A 16,275-nucleotide genomic window follows, 5' to 3' on the forward strand; every position below is an offset into this window, starting at 1 on the left:
AGGTGTTGAGTGGGAGCATGGCTAGGTTCCTTCCCCCAATAATATTCCAGGCCCTAAGGGACCTTTTAAGGTTTGATAGTCTTGACCCAGACACCCCCCTCTGGCACTCTAAATGGCTCCCTGAACTGCATACGCTTGAAGGGGAGGGAGGTCTGGGACCCTAGATCAGTGGTTTCTATATCTCATCTGTATACAGATAATGTATTTAAATATTTTCAAATGAAGGATGCGTTCGACTTACCCAATGCCTATTTTTTCAGATACCTTCTACAGTCCTCTACAGTCCCAATTTGCTAGTTCTCCCCCTGAGATCCTTCCATTTCCCATTAAGACCTTTGTAAGTACGTTGGGTCGAGTTAAGATGGTTTCCCTTGCATATGGTTATCTTCTTGCTTAACTCCACACAGACCCTATGTCTCCGTGAAAAATGGGAGGATCTGGGCCCAATATCCGAGGACTGGACCCTGGCTTTGGAAAATCCAAGTAAGGTCACCAAGTCCATTAGGTATCAACAAATACAATCCTTCCTTTTGCACAGAATGTATATAACCCCGGTTAGACTGGCTAGTTTTGGGAGTGGTCGATCGGGTATTTGTCCTAAATGTGGTGTGGATGCGGGTACCTTTTGGCATCTTCTTTGGGACTGCCCGGTGCTGTGGACATTCTGGTCAGGGGTCAGGTCTGTTCTGGAGAACACAGGAATAGATGGTGCCATGCTCACCCCACAGTTCTGTATTTTAGGGATGGGATGCTCAGTTTCATTATCCGGTCTGGAGGGCCTATATGCTCAAAGTGTATGTGCTTTGGCAAAAGTGTGCATCATGAGGCTGTGGATGGCCCCCAGTGGCCCTTTGTCACCTGCCCTAAAGGTCCTGATAAACACTATTTTCAAGGAAAGATAGATATATAGATATATATAGATATATATATATATATATATATATCTATATCTTAATGCATCTGCTAAATTTGAAAGGATTTGGTCTCCATGGATAGACTCCACATACTCCTCCCCCGACCCTATGATTTAATGTTTAATGGGCTGTTAATAGGCCCCTGAATTGCTATTCTGTATTGAATGTTTTTTCTTGTCCAATGTGCCTTGATTAGAGATCTGGCTTCGTGCCTTACTTAATAGGGTATGAGCTAGGTAGTTTTTCCTTTGTCTCTTCTTCCCCCTCTACTTTGGGTTAGTAAATGTTATGATAAGAAAAATGTGGTTCTATAAAATACTTTGCAGACTATGCAAGCTTATTTCGATAAAAATTACTGTATGTACATACATGTTCCTTTAATAACCTGGCTTGCTATTACGCAGACAGTGACTGATGTCTTACCAGTGATATCCTGTCTTTTCTGTCTTATGTACATGCTATGTTGCTGTTATGCATTTTCTGTGATCAAATTGCTCTCCTTCGAAATACACAAATAAGAAAAAAAGCTTCAGGGAATCACTAAAGTAAGGCAGCTTACTTTATATTTTAAACAAATCCTAACTGTGGGCACATGGCAAGAGGGTCATATTTCAGCAGCTTCCCTCAAGCAATAGGAGCTTTTAGTCATCCGTACCAATATTCAAGAGGACTAATGCTGGGTACACACCTTAAGGCTTGTCACTTTAAAAAGATCATATACTCTCTGGCAATGTGAGCAAACCACCTTCTGCTCCCAAACACCAGAAAACTAATTTTGAACAAACTGGTTTTCTGATTTGTCTGAAAAGACCATTTGTCAACTCCAGTGTTGGAAAGCAAGTGGGCCATTGTCATTTGCTCCCATAAGTTAGCTTAGTCCAGCCAGATGTTTGTTAATGTGCTCATCTAAAGACTAGGGTCTCCTTGCAGATTTATATACTGTTCTGTCTTGCCCAAAAGAAACAATTTTATGCAGATACATTTGGTTCAGCACAATGTAAGCATTGTGATCAGAGACCCCTGCATATGACGACAACTAGGGAGTACCACTGGGTCATAATACCTTAGGCTTTTGGCCAAACCCATTCTTTGCCTTAACCAGGAACCTGTTCCTGAAAAGACATCTTTAGAGACTGTCAAAAGCATGACAAGAAATCAAGGCACATATGTAAACTGACAAATTTTTATTGGTACCATATTGTCAACCATCAAATCTTAGGAGATATAGGTAATTACATATTTATAAGGAAGTGCAAAAGGATTGACAACTCAAGTGTTGGGAAGCTATAAACTGACTAATGAACATACTATCTGCATCATAAGAATTTAAGTTGTAATACAAAAATATCCTCATAGGTTTCAGATAAGCCGTTACCAGAGCCCCATTGTCATGCACAGATCAAAGGAATCTTAAAGTAATCACTACATTACAGCACTGCTGATCTGCGCATTAACAGAATTCCCATCAGTGTCAAATGCTGTGAAAAAAATTTGGCCATGGGTATAATCTGTGTTGTAGATATCCTGTCTCAGATCACGATGGTCGAGCACCTTCAAGGCTTCTGTTAGACTTGCAGCACCCTGTGGAGAGAGAATGTGTTAGTAACAGGCAACGTATAAACTTTACTATAGCAGGTATGTGCCAATGTATCAGACAAAACTGGCTTAAAAGCATCAGAAGTCAACAAGGTCGATCTGATGGGGAAAAAAGGTCAGTCATCACACACATCAGTAAATTCAAGCTTCATCTTGGACTACAGGTCTCAGAAAGCAGTATGTGCATATTGTTATTTAACCATTTAGAAATGGAAACTCCGTACATACCTGCAATTGTACAATTCCTGGCTATATAGGGCCGTTCACATCTGAATTGCCGATCTGCAATCCATTTCCTGCAACTGAAACACCATAGTGTAAGTGTCACATATCAAATGGTCCACAATAAAAATAATAGGATTTTGGTACTTACCAGGTAAATCCTTTTCTTTGAATCCATAGGGGGCACTGGAGTACTCTTGGGATATGGACGGGCGTGGCCGAACAAAGGCACTGAATATTTAAATTTAGGACTCTCCCCCTCCTCCATATCCCCGAGTACCTCAGTGTACTCTCTGTGTTTTTTACTGAGCGAACAGGAACGATAGAGAGGTTGACAATGGAGAATACCTATAACATAACGGACAACCACAATGTTGACCCATAACCTTACTGTCAACTAAACAGTTGACACCATAACCGATAGAACTTTATAATTTGAACCAATCGGTGAAAATGTGTTAACATAAGCTCCTCTGAGCTTAATATCAATCAAGTAAAACTTGTTACCCTAAGCTCCCTTGAGCTTAAAACAACCCAGGTAAAACTGCTCTGGGTGGGCGTCCAGTGCCCCCTATGGATTCAAAGAAAAGGATTTACCTGGTAAGTACCAAAATCCTATTTTCTTTATCATCCACTAGGGGTCACTGGAGTACTCTTGGGACGTACCAAAGCTTCCCTCGTGGGCGGGAGAGCTGTTTGATACTTGTAACAGTAGGCAGCCCAAAGCTAGATGCTGATGGCGCCACCATTCATAACGTGTAAACGTGCACAAACGTGGTGCACTAAAGGCTATGTAGCCGCGTCGTAGACGCTCCACGACCCGCTGGGTCTGACATTCCCACAGAACCTGTGGGATGAGCTATTACTGACGTAGGCGATTGTAACTTAGCCTTAAAGTAAGCCTGACTTGTAGTCATTATTATTATCCAACTGGATAATGTCTGCTGAGAAACTGGCTAACCCCAGTTGGTAGTATCATAGAGAACAAACAACGTATTCATATCACGTACTGTAGACGTTCGGGACATATATAAACGCGTAATGCGTGTACCACATTCAGAATTCTAGAATGTGCTGTCCACACAGGAACCACTATTGGTATATTGATGTGAAGGATACGAAAGCGGAATTCGTCCGAAACTCTGCTTTGTCATGAGAAAACTCAAATACGGTGGCTTGGAATACAAGGCACCCCAATTATGAAACCAAAACCCTTGCCGAAGCCAAGGCTAGAAGAAAAATGTTTTCCAAAGTGAGAAACTTAATTCCCATATGTTGTAAGGGTTCAAAATATGAAAACTGTAAGACATCTGAACCCAACTTCAAGTCGTCTGGCGCTGTAGGTGGGATAAATAGAGTCTGAACTTTGATGACACCTTGTAGAAAGATGTGTACAGACGCAAATAGAGGCAAACGTCTTTGAAAATAAGTTTACCACACAGATACCTGCACTCTTAGTGCAGATCAACACAGTTTTCCATCCCACCCCGTTTAACAGAATACGGGTAACCTGAAGGATGATGTTGGAAACCTCTGAGGTTTACAAGCTATGTAAGCACACGAAATTTTGTAATAATGAGCTGCCTTAAGCGGCTTACTAACTTGTAACAGGGTTGGTATAACCGATACTGTAATGCTCTATTTCTTAAGAGGGTGGTCTGAACCCTCACCCCGTCAACCGCAGCTGCGGTACATAGGTAATAGGTACATAGGTAACTATGGGTAAAAGAACGTTCCCTGATGTAACAGGTTGGACGTATTATGAGCGGGCCAAGATCGTGTGCAAGTATTCCTTGGAAATTCGAGAAGCAAACTTCTCCGAAACCCATGAGATACCACCAGTATGACTGTGACGAACTGTTTTCTGATCCGTTTTGGCAACGGAGAGAGCAGCGTGGCGGAGCCAGATACACGATGCTGAATGACCACATGAATGTGAGAGACTCCACCGCCACAGCCCTTGTGATCTGTTGTTTTGTACACATACTGAGCTTTTGTAATTGTGGCGAGATGCCATCATGTATACTTGAGGGTAACCCCCTTCTGTGGACTCACATATGAAACACCTCTGGATTTAATGTCCAGTTTTCATGATCCAAATTCTGACGGTTGTGATCATCTGTCTAACAGATGTCCACTCACTGAATGATCTCTTGACATTTTCACATAATGGTGTTCTGAGCCATTGAGGATTTGAGTTACCTGCCGCATTGCCATGCGGATTCTTGGTTCTCCCTGGTTGTTGTGTATGCAACTGCCGTTGCCTTGTCTGACTGCCCCTGGTTAGACTGAAAACGAATCATGTATTGCATTGTAAAATGCACGGAGTTCTAGGACATTTATCGACAGCAATCTGTCGTGATCCGTTTTAGAACCTTTGTCGCTGATTTTAACTACAAATCCTGACCCTCTGCGACTCTCGTCCAGAGTATATGCACCCTTGTACCTCTGTGGGAAACGCGAGTGAAGGGTGGCGAACTAAATTGAACACACATCTTTATTCTTAATAGGTGAATACACCAATGTACCGCTAGTGTGCGTGTTTTGCACTAATTACTAGATGTACATTTGTTCTTGCTGGTGTAGTAGGTAAAATTATAATCTTACCTAGGAATTGACATCATTTAGTGTCGAACTTGATCTGCTACCGCAGTATACCTTAGTAGCACAAGTTAGAGGAACTTTGTTGAGACAAAATTCTTATGAGCAAATCATCTAAGATAGAGAAACTCTGTTGAGACAGAATTTTTATGTGAGATGAGCTATCATCCCAACATCACTTTGGTAAATACCCGAGTCGATAAGCAACGGTAGACCTGAAATGGTTAATGGTTGTGGCGATTTGCAAACGCTAGAACCTGTGATGAACAAACCGGAATGGGTAAGTACGCATTGTGAAGATTAAATGCAATTATGCAATTTTGTGGCTCCAATAAGCAAATACTAACCGCAAAAATTCCATTTCCTAACTGTAGTAAGTGACTTGCTGATTGATATTGCGACGGAGCTGTTTGGTTTTGCTCAAACAGAGGGGAATAAGTAACTCTGACTCTGTTGGAGTACTACTGCCTGGTTTATAAACCAGCAAAGACTAAATGGCAACCTGCCAAACCGTTCGACAGAGGCAGTTTTGTCCTTTAAGCTGTAAATAGCTGAGACATTCATGAGTTGAAGTCATGAAACCTCGCAAATGTAACATGTAAAGACGCGCTTCCCCAATTGTAAAAGAGGTCATCAAACCACTGGCTTGCTGACTGTAACGTCCTGTCGTTACAAGGCGTGACTGTTTCTTATAAAGGGATAAAACGCCGTTACAAGTATACTGTATGCGGTAATGGCTGAATATCATAAAGGGATAAATATATCAAATTTAGGAGCAAACAAGCTCTGGCCTTGTCGCGCTTAACTAGCGACAATGAAAGTAACCGGCGTTAGCAGAAGCTTTACAGATATACTCTGCAGCTTCTTTTAACCGTGATCGTCATTGTTCCATACATAAATTCTAGTGACCCAAATGTATCCTGGGTTTTTATAATGTTTGACAGAAACGCATCTAGCAATGGCGGATCGCGTCCTTTTGGAAACGATTATGTATGGTTGTCAAAAACCCCGCACTATCTGAGTGCTGGACTAATGTACCCTTCTCACTCGTAGTTATCGGTGTGAGATTTGACATAGAATCGTGCATTAATATTATAAGACCAGTGAAATAAACACTCTGGTACCCAAAGGGAAATTGGCCCTTTGGAAAGACTGTCTTTTGTTAGAGCTGGCGGAGTCATTCCGAGACTCCGATGTTACCGCTCTTTTAATTTGAATTGCCAATGTTAACATAGGATTCTGTAAAATTAATTTTAGTCTGCACTAGAGCCTTACTCGCTATGTAGACAGACACCATAATATGCAACAGACAGACACTTGCACGACTTTGTGTCATATATATATATATATATATATATATATATATATATATATATATATATATGTTTATATATATGTTATTGCTGAACAGCATATTCATATGAAACTCATGCTTGTTTCTCTCTACGGAAATCTTTAGTAAAAAAAAAAACGAAAGATTTATTCGATATGAAGAGAAACCAAAGTATGCTTTATGTGAAAAGCAGTTCACATGGGCATATGAAACCCGAACCAAATTCCTACTAACTCCCCTGCGCCTCTGGTGGCTTAGAGATGTAGGGCAGGAATGTTCTAGAATTATGTAGAAATACAGATTACATGGCGGGCAGGAATTACATGGCTAACTCATGTGAAACCTGAACCAAAAAATTCCCACTAACACCCCTGCGCCTCCTTGTGGAGTAGAGGTGTATGGCCGGAATGTTCTGGAATTATAAGCTGGAAAAACAGCAATGATTAAAATGGCCCTAATGCCATGCTTTCACAGATTACCTGCTGCAGTGTTAATATAGGCTTAATAGCCTATTATACAGTTAATATAGGCTTAATAGCCTATTATACAGTGATAACACAGGTCTAGGTAAAATACCTGCATTTAGTTAGCCTTCCATTAATATGAACACTGCCTGCAGCCTTATCAGAAAATACCAGGAAACATGGTTAAAAAATGCAATATGTTATGACATTGATAGCCTATTCCTTACTGTTTAAAAAGCTGACCAGCCTATTATTAACCCATGCAGCCTTGCTAGATGGTGCTGCTGCTATGGGCATACTCCCCCTCACCCCCCCTGCAGCTGCGCTGCTTGTGCAGCGGACGGGAGAGCAGGGGAGCGCTGTGTCTAGCGCTGGGGTGCCGTCCGGAAGAGCGGCCGGCGCCTTCATACATCATATCAGCGGCGTGCGGTGTTAGCGCAGGAAGAGCGGCCGGCGTCTGAGTGACGTGCGGCCGCTCTGTCTTAGAAAGCGGGTAGAGTGGCTGGCTCGGGCGGCGCCTGTGCCGGGTAATCAGCGCTGGGAGAGCGGCCGGCGTCTGAGTGACGTGCGGCCGCTCTGATCTCTAGCGTAGTTCAGCGGGGCATATCAATGGCGGCTTCAGCGGTGCAAACACCCACACAGCAGGGCGGCAGCGTGAGCTGACCGCCCTGACACCCCACCATACCTTGCCGCACTTACTGTAAGCTACGTCCTGTGACGGGCTTTCATCCTGGCTGTGACGGGGCTTTCTGTAAGCTCCGTCCAGTGTCAGACTCTGATGTTCATAGCGGCTGGGCATAGCGCGTATGAGCTCCCCCTGCTGTGCAGCCGGACGGAGCTCAGTATGAGCGCGAGGCATTAACCCCTACATAGCGGGGCGGCAGCCTGCGCTGACCGCCCCGTTTCCCCAGCCTACCTTTATGATCATGTCTGGCTGTGACGAGGCTTCTTCTGTGTAAGCTCCGTCCAGCTTCAGTGATGTGACTCATGGCTGTGACGGGGCTTCTTCTGTGTAAGCTCCGTTCAGCTCTGTAGTCCTGGCTGCGACGGGGCTTCTATGTGTAAGCTCCGTCCTCCAGTCAGCTTCCCAGTGATCTATGGCTGCGACGGGCTTCTTCTGTGCAAGCTCCGTCCAGCTCTCTAGTCCTGGCTGCTTGTAGGAGCAGTGGGCTGTCTGTGGCTGTGAGGGTGCTCTTTGTGAGGACCGACACGCCATGCTGTCTGTGGCTGTGAGGGTGCTCTTTGTGAGGACCGACACGCCATTCGCTGCCCGTGCAGCAGCACTATCCCGGACCCATGTTTTTCCAGAAACTGGGAAGGGACGTGCTAAGTGTAAAAATAAAAATTAAAAATAAAATCCAAGTGTGGTTATACCACAAGCCGATGTTCGTGCTGTGAGCACCGAAAAAACACTGGGAGAGTACACTGAGGTACTCGGGGATATGGAGGAGGGGGAGAGTCCTAAATTTAAATATTCAGTGCCTTTGTTCGGCCACGCCCGTCCATATCCCAAGAGTACTCCAGTGACCCCTAGTGGATGATAAAGAAAAACACTAACGATGTGTCAGACAAAACTGGCTTTAAAGCTTCTCAAATCAACAGTGTCGATCTGATGGGGAAAAAAGTTTGGTCATCACACACATCAGTGCATTTAGATTACAGCAGGGAGTTTAAGTAGTAGCTTGTTGGCTTTAAGACCCAGCACGCCAGGTCTAGACACTGAATAAAGTTGTCAACTGCACCAGTCATAAGGCCCTTTGCAGTTGCCAGTACGTACCTACAAGTGCCCATGCAGAGAGGCACAAACTGCATTCTCACCAGGACAGCCTAACATGTCATTGCCTATAAACAGACCAGGGAGAGTATAATTAGAATAGCCTTATAAACCTATTACACTAAAGAATCCCCTCCTTTACAGAAGTGGCACAGATGGCCATGCCCCATTATACTACCGACGACAAGTAAAGAGACACATACTTTTAATGACTAAAGAAAAATAGCAACCAAAAAAACAAAGCTGATGTATCAGACAAAATTGGCTTAATTGTTTCACAAATCAACAGGGTCGATCTGATGGGGAAAAAAGGTCAGTCATCACACACATCAGCAAGGTTTACCAATAGGCCAATTTACGTCACAACCCATCATGCAGGTTACCAGTTTGTTAGAAAGTAAATTTCAGTACACACCTGTCGTATTATGTACAGCAACAGCACTAGCCACCCCTTGGAAGTTGCTTTCCTGCAAGAAAAATACAAAGTATAAGCATTACATAATTCAAAGTTACATGCCAGTATATGATTTATTCTACAGCTACAGGCAAGTTATGATATTGTACAGGAAGCAACCTCCAGAGTAGTCACTTAAAGGATCAATAGACTTACACACAATATAGGAAGCTTAGGGGAACAAGCTAATGTGTCAGACAAAATTGGCTTAGTCATTTCACAAATCAACATGGTCGATCTGATGGGGAAAAAAGGTCAGTCATCACACACATCAGCATTCCCAGGAAACTACCAAATGCATCTTACTGGACTACAAATCCCAGCATGCAAGATGTAATCAGTGAGAAATTTCAGTGCATACCTGTGATTGTACATCTTATTTCCGAACCAGTCACCATTCAGGTCAGTTACCTACAAGACAAAGTAAGCGTCAAAAATACACAAAAAAATTAGGTCATTAACTGCACTAAATGTCACTCTTAACCGGGGAAACTTGCATTGACCAGCACAGATGGTGTAATGGTGAGCAATACTGCATTACAGCACTGAGCTCATGGGTTAGATTCCCAACATGGTCCTAATGGGGTGTACACATTTTCTTACGATTTTGACTATATAGTCAAAATCTTAAGAAAAGTCAGTGCAGATTGCAAGGTAAAAGTCACCTTGCAATCCTGATGTGCAGTCCCAAACCTAGATAAACTGTGCAGGCAAGTCAATTTTGACTCTCGTAGAAAAGTCAAAGTTGTCACTTCACCAAAATCGCACATAGCCAGTATCACAAGCACTCTCATGTGCTTGCGATGCCAACCTAGCCCCTATTGCACAGTGAGAATTGGTGTAAATCCGAATCTCACCGTATGTATGCACCTTAACTGTGTGGATTTTGCTTTTCATCCCCATGCTTGCATGCGTTTCCTCCAGGTACTCTAGTTAACTCCCACACTCCAAAAAACACACTAGTAGGTGAACTGGGACCCAACAAAATTAACCCTAGCATGTATGTGCTTGCACATAGGTAAGGAACATAGGGACAGATGTATTAACCTGGAGAAGGCATAAGGAAGTGATAAACCAGTGATATGTGCAAGGTGATAAATGCACCAGCCAATCAGCTCCTGTTAAATGCACCAATCAGATCCTGTTAATTTACATATTGGAGCCGATTGGCTGGTGCCTTTATCACCTTGCACATATCACTGGTTTATCACTTCCTTATACCTTCTCCAGGTTAATACATCTGCCCCATTGTGCCTTAAAACCAATACAGGGATATGGCACTGATTGTGAGCTGCAGTGGGGCCTAGGGACTGCTGTGAATGGTCAAATATTCCCTGTACAACACTGCAGAATGTACGCTAAACAAATACTAACAAATGGGTTCATCAAGGGTTTTAACTAGCTACAAGAGGTAAACACTCAACATTAGTACTAGAACATTACATGCTGAAGCTGGGAGATAGTTTCATAGGAAACATTACTTTACAGGCAGGGTAGGGGATCAGTGGAACAGCCTCCCATAGGAGGCAGTACAATTAACATGCTTGGGATAGACATGCTTACAAATAAAATCATCAAAAAGTAAAACGGGAATGCAGTTCTTATGTGCCATCAAGTCGTACAATTCTATTTAAAATACCAGGAGCGCAATAATCCCCTCCCTGGATGGCATTTCATGTGCCAGATGTACCTATAAGAGGAGACGTTTTACTATACAGAAACAGTGCCACCAGAATGGGAGGTCGTTAGCTGTATACCCGTCTGGAACTATCAAAGTGCTGTGTATCTACGGAGGTCCTTCTGTCAATATTACAGTTCCTATATAAAAGAATGGATGTATAACAATCGTGCACATGATTGGTCTGCAGCACTTCACCAGCCACCTGTACAGCTCACAGCCTACACCCTGCATGAGGACATTACATAGCGGACAACAGAAGAATCACAGCTCCAGGTGGTATTATATAGACATGAGGTCGCTTACCAGCTGCAGTAACGCGCTCATCCAGGTCCTGTGGCCTGCGCCCCATCCCCTGCCGCACCGAGTCCCATGCTGATGCCGCGGCCTGTAAGTGCAGGAGAGACAAGGAGAGGACGCAGCGCACAGCCAGATGGAGAGAGATGCTCCGCACACACCAACAGCAAGGAAAGAACGAACGGAAGCCGCGCCCGGACTTTTATAGCCACAGGCTGCTACACATGCGCATAGCGCCCCTTCCTTCTACGCGCGGGTTCCCAGTGACGGAAGCAATCAGCCCGAGTCCGGAAGTCGGAGGTCAGGGCGCGTGCACAAGGATATGGACCTAGGGGCTTATGGGAAAGGTCCTCTCCACAAAGGGACACTACACGCTACGGTTGGTTCTATATTGGAGTGGGAGAAGGGACCTTCTGACGTACCTAGGGGAGGAGACCCGTCACCAGGGGGAGGAGCTGCGGCCGAACAAGGTACCCGAAAAGTACCCTCGCGGGCTCGCTTCACTCGCCACGCTTCGGGCACGGTGGCTCGCTCCGCTTCGCTCGCCACCTAATTACTAAAGGTAATAGTTGGTGGTGTGGATACTAGACCAACTGTACCGCTGGCGTAGCTCCTCCCCGTTGTGTCGTGGCTCCTCCCCCTGACGGAAAAGGTCCCTTAGGCCACATGTACCTTGGTGGGGTAATAGATATACTGTAGATGCTAGAGCTAGATCCAAGTGCTTCCTAGTCATCACATATCTCCTCATGTGACCTCGCTGCAGTACGCAGGAAATAGTGCTCATTTATCAACGAGTGATACGTACCCTCCAAGGTATTACACATAAAAATCGGTACAAATTAGGAAAGTAAACCACAGGTAACATACCCTCCAACATTTTACACAGAAAAATCGGTACAAATCCGAAAAAGGGGCGTGGCCGCGTGTAAAGGGGGCGTGGCCACGCCCCTTTTCCTATACTTTCAATGGAAGTTTGGAGAGGCAAAAATCGGTACAGACCATGAAAAAAAGGTACTGTACCTATTAAAAAGGTACAGTTGGAGGGTATGAGGTAAACCCTTTCCTATATTTTCAATGGCAATTTGGAGAGTCCTTGAGCACTGGTGGATGTGATCCGGAGGCATCTGCACGGGGGCTCTTGAGACTGGAGCCGGCGTATTTTAACTTTGATGTATGTGAGCCTATACTTTTTAATTAGTAAAAGTCTTTATATCTGCTCACGGATGCGCATTCCCTTTCTTTGCTATATATATATATATATATATATATATATATATATATATATATATATATATAAAAAATTATATATAATAGCACCGATCTGTGACTGCATAACACTGGGCGTGGCTAGGAGCTCTCATTGGGTTAGCAGCAGCTCTATCACACCCAGTCAACAGCTCATTGTGCGAGAAACGCCCTCCCACACAGGTTACATCCAATGGGAGTCTCTGCCCTTTGTTAATCCTGCTCTGGGAACACACAGCAATCAATGGAGCTGCAGCTCCAGGCCCACACCCCAAAATAGGCCCACTGCATCTGCAGCAACATACCCTCCAACAATTTACACACACAAAAAATTGCTACAAATTCGAAAAAGGCCTTTTCCTATACTTTCAATGGAAGTTTAAAATCGGTACAGACCATAAAAAAGGTACTGTACCTGCCAAAAAGGACAAGTTGGAGGGTATGCCACTGCATCTGCAGCAAGTCTCTGCGCTGTAGATAGGGAGAAAAAAAATCCTTTTACTGCAGCGTCCTATGTCCTGCTGCCAGTCCACCTGACCCCTCCGGCATCAACAATCCCCACTCCCTAGCCGCAGCGCTGGTGGAACAAAAGCTGCTGTGGTCACCGGCATAGATGTGTATGAAAGCGGCACAGCGGAAAGCTTTCATAGTACTCCCTGCGCCGCATACTCTGAGCCCTAGAGCCTCCTCTGCGCGTGATGTCACAGAAGTGCCTCCCTGCCACAGCCGTGTCCAGATCCCCAGAGGCCCTGACTCCGCAACACAGCACCTGGGCTGCCGGCCTGGAAGCACCATGATGGCTAATGTAACGGATAGAGTGGGTGATATCACAGATGGTAATGTCTGGATGCTGAATCAATGTAAAAGGTGACAGTGCTGTGCAGTGCAGTGGGTGTGCAGTGTCACAGCACTCTCACCTTTTACATTGATTCAGTGAGTCAGTTCTGCCAGCCAGTCACTATTAGCGCCGGTGTGTCACAACACGCCGCATTACAGGGAAGTAGACGCACTAAATAAACTACAGCTCCCAGCAGCTCTTGGCGCCAAAGCATTCCAGCCCTTAGGGCTGCTGAGAGTTGTAGTTTATTGAGTGCATCTTCTTCCCTGTAATGCAGCGCGTTGGGACTCCGGCGCTAACAATAGTGACTGGCTGGCTGCTGTGCGAGTCTCCAGGAGAGCCACTGCCAAAGGGAGGACAGCAGTTTAGCTGCTTCCAGGAGAAGAAGCAGGAGAAGTATTACCCGCCCCTCCCCCACTCGCAGTACCTCCGGGCCCCATCCGCGGCACACACCACCCGCAGCACCCCCGCAACTGCTCCTTCCCCACCCACGGTGGCTCCAGACCCCCACCCGCAGTATCCACGCACCCTCCCCCACCTCCGGCACCAGCGCACAAACCCCTCCCTCACCCCATCCGCATCTCCACCTGCACCCGCCACTCCCCCAACCACCGAACCAACTAGGTGATTAATCAGGCCCAGCGTGCGCTGTTCATGCCGTTGCAAGGGGCTTGGACCCCTTAACCATCGCACGCCCTTTGTCCATGCAATATTTAACCACTCACACAATTATGATTGGAGGTAATACTCCATATAACAAAAATATTGCACGCCACATGGGCGTGCAAGGGTTAAGAGGACGTAGCCCCTTACGCCGGTGTGAAGAGCGCCCGTAGGGTGCGATGAATCACCTAGTATACATATATATATATATATATATATATATGTATATACACACACACTGTATACAGAAGGTGCACTAGGTTGTCTGGGTCTCTCCAGATCTGTGGTGACAGCGTAAGTCCCTCCACATCCAGCTGACAAGATGTGCTGGGACTTGTAGTCCCACCATATCTTGACAGGCAGTCCGCTTTCTAGTTACCATTAAGATCCCCAGACTGTTACCTCTTCTTGCAGGAGTCTAGGGCCAGAGCACCGTGTTCCAGACTGCATAGGACCCATGGCCTGGATCAGCTACTGTTTGCTGAAGTCTCCCTCTGCGCCGCGTGTCACATGGAGAAGAACAGACAGCGCAGGCGCTGGAAAATAAAGTGGAGGAGGAAGGTGCGAAGTACCATTGTCTCTCCCTAAATCCTAGTGATCCACTTTGGTGGCGCTTTGCATTGTGGATAGGAGGGGAAACCTGGGGGATCGGTGCCAAGTGCTATGAACACAGCAACAGTGGTGGACGGGCAGCGTTCTTGCTGCGGTCCTCCTGCAGCCAGCCATGTACATGCTGCAGGCGGCCCTGGAGCATAGAAACTAAAATGGCCCAGCCCGCTACTTTCCAGTGGTAATCCATAGCTCCCAGTGTCCAGAGCTATGCAATAACAGTCCGCAACCAGCCCTGAAAGCACTAGTTAACATGGATTTCTGTATGCACCTCAGGAGGGAGCAAACAGAAAAGCGCATTTAGGGGGTCATTCTGAGTTGTTCGTTTGCTGCCGTTTTTCACAGCGCAGTGAACAGGTTACTACTGCGCATGAGTATGCACCGCAATGCGCAGTCGTGTTGTTCGGGTACAAAGCGTATCGTTGCTGGGCGATGGATTTAACGAGGAAACAATTCGCACAGCTGATCGCAAGGAGATTGACAGGAAGAGGGCATTTGTGGGTGTCAAGTGACCGTTTTCAGGGAGTGTTTGGAAAAACGCAGGCGTGTCCAAGCATTTGCAGGGTGGGTGTCTGACGTCATTTCCAGGACCGGACAGGCTGAAGTGATCGCAAGGGCTGAGTAAGTCCAGAGCTACTCAGAAACGGCAAAAAAACTTTTTCGTCCCGCTTGGTTGCACATGCTTTCACACACTTGCAAAGCGAAAATACACTCCCCCGTGGGCGGCGACTATGCGTTTGCATGGCTGCTAAAAGTAGTTAGCAAACGATCAACTCGGAATGACCCCCTTAGTGCACCCTCGGGGCTAGTTAATGACAGTACTTGCATAGCTCCTGGCACTAAACCCAGGAGCTGCTGGAGACAGAAAGGTATTCACAAAAAAGATGTGGACTGACAAAGGTGTAGCAGAGACATAGAGGATGTGACAAACATGGGGTGGTGGGGTGGAGTCTGGTTGGCAGGGGAGGAGAGCAGAAACGACATCTGCCTATTGCAGGGCCTCTGAAGGAAGCTGTGGTGAGGAGGAGCAGAATGGAGGGAAAGTGGAGGAGGGGGCGGAGCGGCAGTCGCACATTTAGAGTTGCAAACTGTGTAAATTGCCACATGCTGCCTTTCAAAGGCAGCATGTGACAGCCTTCTGTACTGACAGCCCAACTAATTTGAATTGAGGCAGGACCACCTGCAGCACACCGGTTGCTATGTATGCTGCAAAGCCCTAGGGTGCCAGAGCACTTAGTATGGCACACACTCTCCTGGCTATGGCACTGCTTTAAAGTCTGCCACTGACATGTCGCATCTAGAAGCTTGGCAAAGGACCATGACCCACAAGCCTAGCATCAGCAAAGCACACTGTCCCCATATAATAATTATTAATTATTGGTGCCCTTTAATACCATTGACTTATGTTGGCCACAGTCATGATATAATTAGCCGTGAGAGCCATTGGGATGGCTTCCAGTGGCTTTGTGCATTACCCTCTTAGTGCAGCCTATAGAGGTGTGAGCAGAAACCAGCTACCATATTGGGCTAATAAATGCACCATGCCAGCAGCCAACAGCTCATGTATAACTGAATCTGCCTCACTGT

The 16,275-nt window shown here is 45.6% G+C and overlaps 1 long non-coding RNA gene and 5 other non-coding genes across 6 annotated transcripts; all 6 read right to left on the reverse strand.

Annotated features, from left to right (window-relative positions):
* Positions 1-2,083: 2,083 nt before the first annotated feature.
* On the reverse strand, positions 2,084-11,556 carry LOC135055171 (uncharacterized). Its single transcript, XR_010243665.1, has 6 exons — positions 11,343-11,556; positions 9,720-9,769; positions 9,320-9,371; positions 8,908-8,972; positions 2,739-2,812; positions 2,084-2,495 (listed from the first exon to the last, which is right to left on the reverse strand). It is a non-coding gene; the product is annotated as an uncharacterized LOC135055171 (long non-coding RNA).
* On the reverse strand, positions 2,556-2,647 carry LOC134900001 (small nucleolar SNORD12/SNORD106). The gene has a single exon (XR_010173526.1). It is a non-coding gene; the product is annotated as a small nucleolar SNORD12/SNORD106 (small nucleolar RNA).
* Positions 6,729-6,841, reverse strand: LOC134899938 (U5 spliceosomal RNA). The gene has a single exon (XR_010173475.1). It is a non-coding gene; the product is annotated as a U5 spliceosomal RNA (small nuclear RNA).
* Positions 8,686-8,777, reverse strand: LOC134899999 (small nucleolar SNORD12/SNORD106). The gene has a single exon (XR_010173523.1). It is a non-coding gene; the product is annotated as a small nucleolar SNORD12/SNORD106 (small nucleolar RNA).
* On the reverse strand, positions 9,147-9,238 carry LOC134899998 (small nucleolar SNORD12/SNORD106). The gene has a single exon (XR_010173522.1). It is a non-coding gene; the product is annotated as a small nucleolar SNORD12/SNORD106 (small nucleolar RNA).
* On the reverse strand, positions 9,543-9,634 carry LOC134900000 (small nucleolar SNORD12/SNORD106). The gene has a single exon (XR_010173524.1). It is a non-coding gene; the product is annotated as a small nucleolar SNORD12/SNORD106 (small nucleolar RNA).
* Positions 11,557-16,275: the final 4,719 nt, after the last annotated feature.

Source organism: Pseudophryne corroboree, chromosome 3 (assembly GCF_028390025.1).
Source record: "Pseudophryne corroboree isolate aPseCor3 chromosome 3, aPseCor3.hap2, whole genome shotgun sequence".
Lineage (NCBI taxonomy): Eukaryota > Metazoa > Chordata > Amphibia > Anura > Myobatrachidae > Pseudophryne > Pseudophryne corroboree.